Source organism: Gossypium arboreum, chromosome 7, assembly GCF_025698485.1.
Source record: "Gossypium arboreum isolate Shixiya-1 chromosome 7, ASM2569848v2, whole genome shotgun sequence".
Taxonomy (NCBI): domain Eukaryota; kingdom Viridiplantae; phylum Streptophyta; class Magnoliopsida; order Malvales; family Malvaceae; genus Gossypium; species Gossypium arboreum.
Window position 1 is genome coordinate 70,198,530 of NC_069076.1, and position 9,302 is coordinate 70,207,831.

Below are 9,302 nucleotides of genomic sequence, written 5' to 3' on the forward strand. Positions count from 1 at the left end.
GAATTTTTAGATATTGATTAAGTTGAATAAATGGAAGAATTAAGTGTAATTTGATGGAAATTTAAGTTAGAAGTGGGAGAAGGATTGAATTATAAAGATAGATATAAGTTTTGTTATAGTAGGGATTAAATTGTTTAAATTGTAGAATTGATGTTTTATATTGAATATTAAGAGTTGAAACTTGTTTAAAGTAGGTATAAAATGAAAACTATAAGGTTATTTGAAGAAAAAGAATGGTTATGGTGGAAGGACTAAATTGGAATTTATGTAAAAGTTACATGGAAAATTAAAGAGTGTGTTATTAAATAACATATATTGATAATTTTAAATGTTAAATTTTATGTAGCCAACGTAGCACCGGAAACGTAATCGAAAAAGGAAAAGGAGAAAGTGAACGAGGATATCGAATAAACCCGAGAATTTCGGTTTGTATTTCTATAAACTATGCTTAATAATTTAATAATTGTAATTATTATTTTTATATGGTGTATGATAAATGATGTGATAGAAATTGTTACTATTTTTGTTGCAAAATGAAATGATTCAAATACCCTATTAACAGTGTCGGGCTAGTTGGATATAATTGACATGCCATAGGATTGGAAGTGTTCAGGGATATTCTAACTGTGTGTCAATGAGACACTATATGTGTTGACTACTGTGACTGTTCCGGATTCATTCCGAAGAGGTTCTTTGTACCTGAATATGACTGCTACTGTTATTGTTACTGTTACCCTACGGTGTATTCCGGTTTCGGCCGATGAAACACTGTATATTATTCCCGGTGTGGGGGTTGGATCCGCGTATCCGTTTAGGTCCGAGTTATGTTAATAGGGGTATATGAAAGTACTGAAGACTGACTGCTATTGATTATGTGACTGTGACTGTTATACAATTGTTGAAAGATATTGAATGATATGAAATGTATATAAAGAATTATTTAATTACATTTAAGAGCTATAAGTTAAAGGTAAGTGATGAAGTTATTAAGATTATGAAAGTAAAAAGTTTAAGTTACAATGTATATACATAGCTTATTATTGATTAAGTATTAGTTTATTGAAATACCACTGAGTGCATACTCAACGTACGGTTTGTTTCCGTGCGTAGGACTAGGTACGAAAGGAAGCTAAGGACTCAGCATCCAAGCCAATCTCGAACTCAAAGTGGTGAAGTACCTTTCTTTTGGTAAAATGGCATTTACCCCGGCTGATAAGATTTTATTTTGTAAATGATAGGAATGAGCATGAAAGATGTTGAAACATTTAGTGTGAAATATGCATATTTTGGAAGTTAAACTTACATGAGTTTGATTAGTATGCTAATGTAGTATAATTTTAATGAATTGTGGTATATAATCTTTAAGAGTGATGAAGTGAAAGAATGAATATTTGCTAAGTTTGAATGGCATAACTAATGATATTTGATTTAAGAACTATTAGTAAATGTTTGGGTATGAATTAGATGTGTTTAGCATGTGAAAATAGCTTTAAAATGGTCAAAAATCATGTTTTCACACGGCCAAGTCACATGGGCATATGCTTAGGCCATATGGCTCTCTGTTTATGTCACACGGGCTGCTCCCACGATCGTGCGTGCAAGTTAGATCTGCCCACGGTCTGGCCCCACAGCCATGGGAGCCCCACGGGTAAGCCACACGAGCATGTCCCAGGCCACATGGGCGTGTGCCTCTATTTTCAAGGAAAAGTTTCCAAAGTTCCCGGTTTAGTCCCAAATCATTTCCTAAGCATATTTTGGGCCTCGTAGGTCCATATTAGGGACTTAAAGATGATATTTGAGACATTTTAAATTGAAATACAGATTTATGACTCGATTTTGTTCGTTTATTAGTGTGTAATTTTGGTAATGCCTCGTAACCCTATTTCAGCGACGGGTTGGGGTTAAGGGGTGTTACAAGTACAGTTTACGGAGCTCGCAGTACACCTTATTACTACCAGGATGCATAGCATAAGGACTATTATGCACCTTCCTCATTATTGACTGCCTCAAACCCGAATCATTTGGCATACAAATCTAACCTCAAAAACATAACACACCATCATTATTTAGCCCAAAATCGGAAGTACTGCCACTCTCAATCTGTCGAAACCGCACACCCAGAAATTGTAATAGCCCGATTTTAGCTAAATCAGAACTGTGGTTTTGGGACCAAAAATCTAATGTTAGAAAATTATTTTAATATTATTTTTGGTTTTTACAGCATGTTATTTGATATGTGTGAAAATTTCGTGAGCTAATTTTATCGTTTAATTGCTCAATTTGAGAAAAAGAACTTAATCGCGTAAAATGCAAAGGTTGCATACTATTTGTTTAAAGTGATTAATTGTTATGATTTAATAAATTAAAATTCCTTATGATGATATTAGCCCATTGGTAGTGTTAATGGACATTAATGGACATGCATTATAAATTTCTATGTTTATTCATTAAGGGTAAATGAGTAAATTGATAAATAAGGTTAATAAAATTATAACAAAACATGATTTTGTTCATCTTTCTTGCCATTTCCAAAAATTCAAAGGAGAAAAACACCATTTTTATGCATACTAAGGTTCGACACTTGCAAGGTTTAATTGGTAAGTGTCTATGTTTTTGTAGTCAGATTTCTATGTTTTTATGCATACTAGAGTTTCCATTGTTGAATCTATGAGTTTTTTGATGTTTGGTGATGGATTATGAAAGCTTGATAATAGTTTTACATGTTTTATTAAGTGATTTTTGATGAAAATGCATAATAGGGATTAAATTGTGAAATATGCAAATTGAGTGGTTGAAATGTGAAATAAATGAAAGTTCTAGGCTGCTAGGGACTTATATGCAATTCGGCCAAGTTTGGGTGTAATGAAATTATGTGAATTTTGTGTATTTGTGAATTAGGGATTAAATTGATTAAATGTGAAAGTTTAAGGGCTAATGTGTAAAAATGCCCGAATGAGTAATCTTCGACTAAATTGAATGAGTAGATGAATAAATAAGTTAATTTTGAATTTATATAGATCAAGAAAGAAAGAATTCAGATTTAGATCGGGGGAAACGCAAGGTTTTCAATTAGTCATTTCGATCCATCATTTCCGAACACGAGGTAAGTTTGTATGTAACGAGCTCTATTATAATTGTATTTAAATTCTTTGATATTGCATAAATTTTATATTTTAGACTATGAACTTGTTCGACCATGATTTGAAAATGATTCGACAGTGATTTGAAATGATTCGACTATGATTTGGTATTGGAAATTCTTGGTTGAACCTTAGGAATAGTCTAGGATATTAATGACATGTCATTAAGGTATTAAGTTGGCTTCAGGCCATGATATCGACACTTCGGGTATGATTTATACCTTGATTTGGCTACGGGCCATGGTATAGGTATTTTGGAGAAGAGGTACCTTGATTTAGCTACGAGCCATGGTATAAGTACTCCTGGATAAGTTACCTTGATTTGGCTACGGATGGTATAAGTACTTACGATTGAGATCTTTAAATATTTGACTTCTATTCTGGATGGTTCAATAGGAAATTAAAAGACATGGATTAGAATGAGATTGGTACGAGTTAGTACAGGTACGTATGTAAAGTTTATAAACATTGAATCCATGAAATGGATGAATTCTTGGTAAGCTATAAAATGAATGATTGAATGGTTTAAGATTTAATGTATTTGTATTATCTAGCATTTATATTGATTGAATTGTGAATGAATGGTGAAGTTACTCATTAAGTTAATACAAACTTACTAAGCTGTAAAGCTTACTTTGATTTATTTTCCTATGTTTCATAGAGAATCAAGGCTAGCTCGGATCTGGAAGTCATCAGGAACATTATCGCACTATCAATCATCTAATTTGGTACTTTTGAAGTCATATATGTATGGTATATGGCATGTATAGGCTTGAGTCATTTTGGTATGTTTGATGGATATGTATTTTGGCCATTTGAGTTGGCATAAGATGATAAATTTGATGATGTTTTATGAATGTGCAATGGTTCTATTTTAATGTTTGGTAATAGATCTATCTTGAATGAATGTGGTTAAAGTGCTTATATATGTTTGGGATGGTTTAGTTGGATGAATTATATACATGAATTATGCTTAGTAAAGCAAAATAAATTGATTGGTATTTGAATAGCTAAATGTTATGGATTTGAGTATTGAATTTAGTTGAAATGGATATGGTATGATTATGTATTGGTTGATGAACTTTGGCTGCATATTTGTGACTTAAAATGGTACCAATTGAGTTTACTTAGTTATGTACATAAGGGTGGCAAATTGGCCTTGAAAATGGCCTATTTTTGTCCACACGGGTAGAGACACGGGCGTGTGTCTCAGCCGTGTCTGACACACGGTTAGGTTACATGATCGTGTGTCCCCTGATGTTGAAATTGAATTGAGGTCAGTATGCTCCACAAGGTCTCACACATGGGCGTGTGACTGGCCGTGTGGTATAAGTCAGTATACCCCTCTAAATGACACATGGCATAGCACACAGGCGTGTGTGGCCATTTCGAAGGGCACACGGGCTAGACACACGGGCGTGTGGTCGGCCGTGTGACCCAAGTTAGTATATTCTCTAGTTTTCACATAGCCTGGCACACGAGCATGTCCTCGCCCATGTGATGCAAGTCAGTATGTATGCCTTGTTTCTACACGGCTTAAGACACAGACGTGTCTACTAGTCGTGTGAGGCACACGGCCTGTTCATACAGGCATGTGACCCTTGAATGATTGAAAAATTTCTAGGTTTTCTGAAATTATCGTATGTTATCGGTTTAGTCCCAAACCATTTCTAAAGCATGTTTAAGGCCTCGTAGGTCTTTATAATGGACAATGTGATTGTAATGAATGATGTATGAGAATGAATGCTATATGTTGTGTTTTGATAGGTAATACCTCATAACCCTATTCCAGCAACAGATACGGGTTAGGGGTGTTATAGAAACTCATCCTCTAACTGCTTAACTCGAATTTCATCAATCCAAGTCGGTTTAACTTACAACTCAGCTAACAGACTCCCATCATCAAACAAACTAAGGTGAGCGAACATCACCCTTAGATCAGTCATTGCTCTATGACTTAGAGCATCGGCCACCATATTAGCCTTACCATATAATACTCTATTTTGTAGTCGTAATCTTTAAGCAGATCTTTCCAACGGTGCTGCCTAAGGCTCAACTCTTTCTGAGTAAGGGGATACTTAAGGCTCTTATGATTGGTATAGATGAAACACCTCTCACTATATAAATAATGCCTTTAGATTTTCAATACAAAGACCACCGCATCTAGCTCAAGATCATGCATCAGATAGTTCCCTTCATGTGTCTTAAGCTAAAGGGACGCATAAGCCACAACCTTACTATCCTGCATCAGGATACACCCCAAACCAATGTGCGACTCATCATTATAAACCACAAACGCCTTACCGAATTTAGTCTGTATCAGAACAGGAGCCTGATTCAAAATAGACTTGAGCTTCTCAAAGCTCGTTTGCTACGCATCTGTCCAGACAAATGACACACCCTTACGCAGAAGTTTATAAGAGGAGCTGCAATTAGAGAAAATCCCTCAATAATGCACCGATAGTATCCCGCTAAACCTAAAAAGCTAAGGATCTCAGGCACGTTCTTAGGCTGTTTCCAATCAAGCACAGCCTCGATCTTTCGAGGATCAACTCAAAACCCTCAGTAGAAACCATGTGCCCCAAAAAAGTCACTTCACGCAATCAGAACTCACACTTTCTTAGCTTAGCGTAAAGCTGCTTCTCACGAAGAATCTAAAGCACTACTCTGAGATGCCCATCATGCTCATCCTACATATTAGAATATACCAGAATATCATCGATGAAAACCACGATGAACTGATCCAAATAACGCTAAAGCCCCCAGTTCATCAAATCCATAAATGCAGTCAGAACATTCGTCAGACCAAAAGGCATAACTAGGAACTAATAGTGTCCATAACGAGTCCTAAATGTAGTCTTATGAATATCCACATCCTTAACCCTCAACTGATGATACCCAGTTAGAAGATCAATCATGGAGAACACAGAAGCCCCTCAGAACTGATCAAACAAGTTGTCAATCCTCGAAAGCGGATACTTAATCTTCATGGTCAACTTATTCAGCTGTCGATAATCAATGCACATCCTCATGGTCCCATCTTTTTTCTTATAAAACAAAACTGGTTCTCTCCATGGAGACACATTAAGACGGATCAAACCATAATCCAGAAGCTTTTGCAGTTGAGTCTTAAGTTTAGTAATCTCTTTCAGTGCCATATGGTAGGGAGTGATGGACACCGGAGTTGTACCCGGAAGAAGCTCAATCCCAAACTACACTTCCCGATTAGAAGGTAATCCCTGTAACTCCTCAGGAAAGATGTTTGAAAAATCCCTCACAGTTCTAATATCTCCAATAGCAGAGCCTTAGAAGTAGAAACACTGACGTACGCCAAAAACGCCTCACACCCTTTCCGAACCAGTTCTTAGCCACAAGAGTGGAGATCACATTAGATAAATAATCTCGACACTCACCAATTATTACCACCTCCTCATCATCCATAGTCATCAGAACGACCCTCTAAGTCGCACAATCCAGATTGACTCGGTCCTCGACCAACCAGCCCATACCCAAGATTAAATCGAACTCTCCAAATGGAAGCTCCATCAAATTAGCCAAGAAAACAGTCCCTTACACCACTAACGGAACATCTCTATGTAGTTTACTAACCCGAACAGATTGCCTCAACGGACTCAGTACAGTAACCTCACTTGAAGTGCTCTCAACGGAAATCCTCAGGTTTTCAAAAATAGAACTGGCTATATATGAGTGAGTAGACCCTATATCTATCAAAGCGGTGAATGGTACATCAAAAATAAAGAACATACCAGTGATGACGTCAGGAGCATCTCTATCCTCTTGGCGTCGTACAACATAAACCAGTGTAGACTATTTTGCCTCTGTCTAATTAGCACCTCTGTCTAGTGCTCTCTGTCCACGGTCCAAACCATTACCACCCTTAGCTGCTCCACTACCCCTAGGTGGCTGCTTAACTGCCCTTTAAGGCTGTACAAAACCCGGAGTTTGCATCTGATCTGCTTACTATAGACAATCTCTAATACTGTGCTCTAAAGATCTGTACCTTAAACAGGCCCTAATCCTTCCCCAACACTCTTCCGGATAGCGCTTACCACAATCACTGTATGGCTACAACCCAGTTAAAGCAACAAGAGCCTGCACTCTAACTTGCCCACCAGTTTTGACCTTTTTCTTAGGCCTTAGAATAGAACTAGAAGGCTCTGAATCCCTCCTATTCTTAGCCTTCTCTCTGTCCCTATTCTGGCACTCTACGTGCTTAACATCCTCGGTGATCTTTGCCTTCTCCACCAGAACAGCAAACTCTCGCTCCCTCTAAGGAGCAATCAGTACCCTCAAACTATCCCTTAAGCCGTCTTCAAACTAGACACACCTCTCGTACTCAGATGCCACCATGCCTCGAACGTAGCGGCTCAACCTCAAAAATTCAGCCTCATACTCAGCCATAAATCGATTACCTTGCGTGACATTCATGAACTCACGCTTACAAGCATTCACGTAGCTCGCTCCCACATATTTTCTCTGAAAGGTGGTTTTGAAGAAACCCTAACTTAAACAATCAAGCTGAGTACCTTCCTCAACCGTCAACCACCACTGGTAAGCTTGATCGTGAAGCAAAGAAACTGCACCCTTCAGTTTTTGCTTGGGGGTACATTCTAAGCAGTTCATAATTTTCTCATTGGCCTCTAGCCAATACTCGACCACATTAGGGGCGACTCCAGTGACACCCCTATATAATAGCTCTATTAGACCGGAGTCGTTCAATTATCAACCCTCGGTCCCTAGATCCAAAATGGGGCCCAGCAACCCTTTCTAATATCCTCAACATGGGTTGGAACAGTGCGTCGTCCCCAGTCGAGCGACTCTAAGACCTAGTCTCAGTAGCAGGCGATACCGGTGTCTTACTCATATCCAAATTTGGCATACTGCCCAGAGAAAAAGACTTAGCTCGAGCCCCCCAACGACCTCTTCCATGGCCACGGGTACCACATCCACGAATTCCATGAGCACTCATTGTCTAATTCAAGTTTTATCTACATTAAAAATTTTATGCATCAGTTTCAGTATTTATTAGCAAATATTTTATACAATTTATCAAAAATTCTGGAGTGATTTTCAGAAGTTTCAATCTCTAACTACTTAGTATAGTTTCAGAAGGTACTAACTACAGTATTTTTGAAATAAACTATCTCAGTTTTAGAAACACTTACAGGATCGATTCCGGAGACTCGGTGTACCACATACTCTTTCAAATTATTCAATAAATTTGAAAACCAATTCTTTTAAAACACAATTTTGGAACCCAAAATCCACAGTCGAATTTTGTAACATGGCTCTGATACTACTAAATGTAACACCCCAAACCCGACGTAGACGTTATGGCCGAATCTGGCGATGTCACATGAAAGGAATTTTGAAAACAGAGCTAAGTTATGGCCGAATCTAGCGATGTCACTTGAAAGGGATTTTGAAAACGGAGCTAACTCGATAAAAACCTTAAACTTATAAGCCCTTAATTACTTTCATTTATTTCAAAACATATATTTAATTAGTCGACTTGCCTTAGTACGTATCATTTTAGCGGAAGCTTAGAAAAAAATCGTCGTGTTTAAGGAAAGCAGTTCGCACTTTTAGAAAATCATGTTTTATGTAAAACCATCATAGTAATAAACAAGTTAAATCCAAAAACCCAAAACCAAAGTCAAACAGTTTAAAAGAGTCCAGAGAGTCTCAGAAAATACAACCTCTCAAATCTCAATGCCAAAATTTAAGTAAAACCATAAAACAAAATAAAACAGTAATAGCGAATGGTCACCGTCGAGTCTTCCGCTGCCAGATCAGCCTAACTTTATGGATTACCTGTACAAAACAAATAGGAAATGAGTGAGTTTTCGTAAACTTAGTGTGTAACCTAGTAGCATTAAACATGCAAACATACAGATTATCAAACATCAAACAGATACAGATTAGGACCTACACCCATTTCAGATACAGATACAGATGTGCAAATTAGAATCAGAAATCCAAAAAATCCAACCCCCATCCTTTACACACCATCTCTGTCCATCCCTACACATTATGCGGGGTTAAAAATACCCACCCAACTATACACACCACATAGTACCGATGAGCCACACAACAGATATAATGCAGCCATGCAGCCAGATAATAGACACAAATTGCCTT